Raw genomic sequence first — 360 nt, 5'->3', positions numbered from 1 at the left:
AGCCGTGGGCGCGAGCGTCAGCTGCAGCCGCCCCTCGGGAGCCAGGAGCCCGCGCCCGGGGCTGCGGTTTCTTCACTTCTCCCTTTTGCTACTTCTTAACGGCGGCCCGGGAGGGCGACCCAGGGTCTTCCCTGGGGCCACGGACCTTGAGGACGAAGGAGCTCCCTCCAGCCCCCAAGCCTGCCTCCAGATCTCCCCACTTCTCTGCTGCCAACAGTCCTCTCCTCGGCTCGTGCCCTCCCTATTCCCTTCTGGCTCGCCAGCAAGCCCTTGCTCCCTCTCGGTGGCCCCGGCTCCTTTCGCCCTCTGCTCCTGCTTGTCGCAATCACTGTACAAAGGGCCGGGGGCGGGAGTGGGGGG

This window comes from Tupaia chinensis, unplaced genomic scaffold (genome assembly GCF_000334495.1).
Source record: "Tupaia chinensis unplaced genomic scaffold, TupChi_1.0 Scaffold143921_1, whole genome shotgun sequence".
Taxonomy (NCBI): Eukaryota; Metazoa; Chordata; class Mammalia; order Scandentia; family Tupaiidae; genus Tupaia; species Tupaia belangeri.
The sequence above is the reverse complement of the archived record's forward strand: the minus strand, read 5'-3'. Positions refer to the sequence as shown.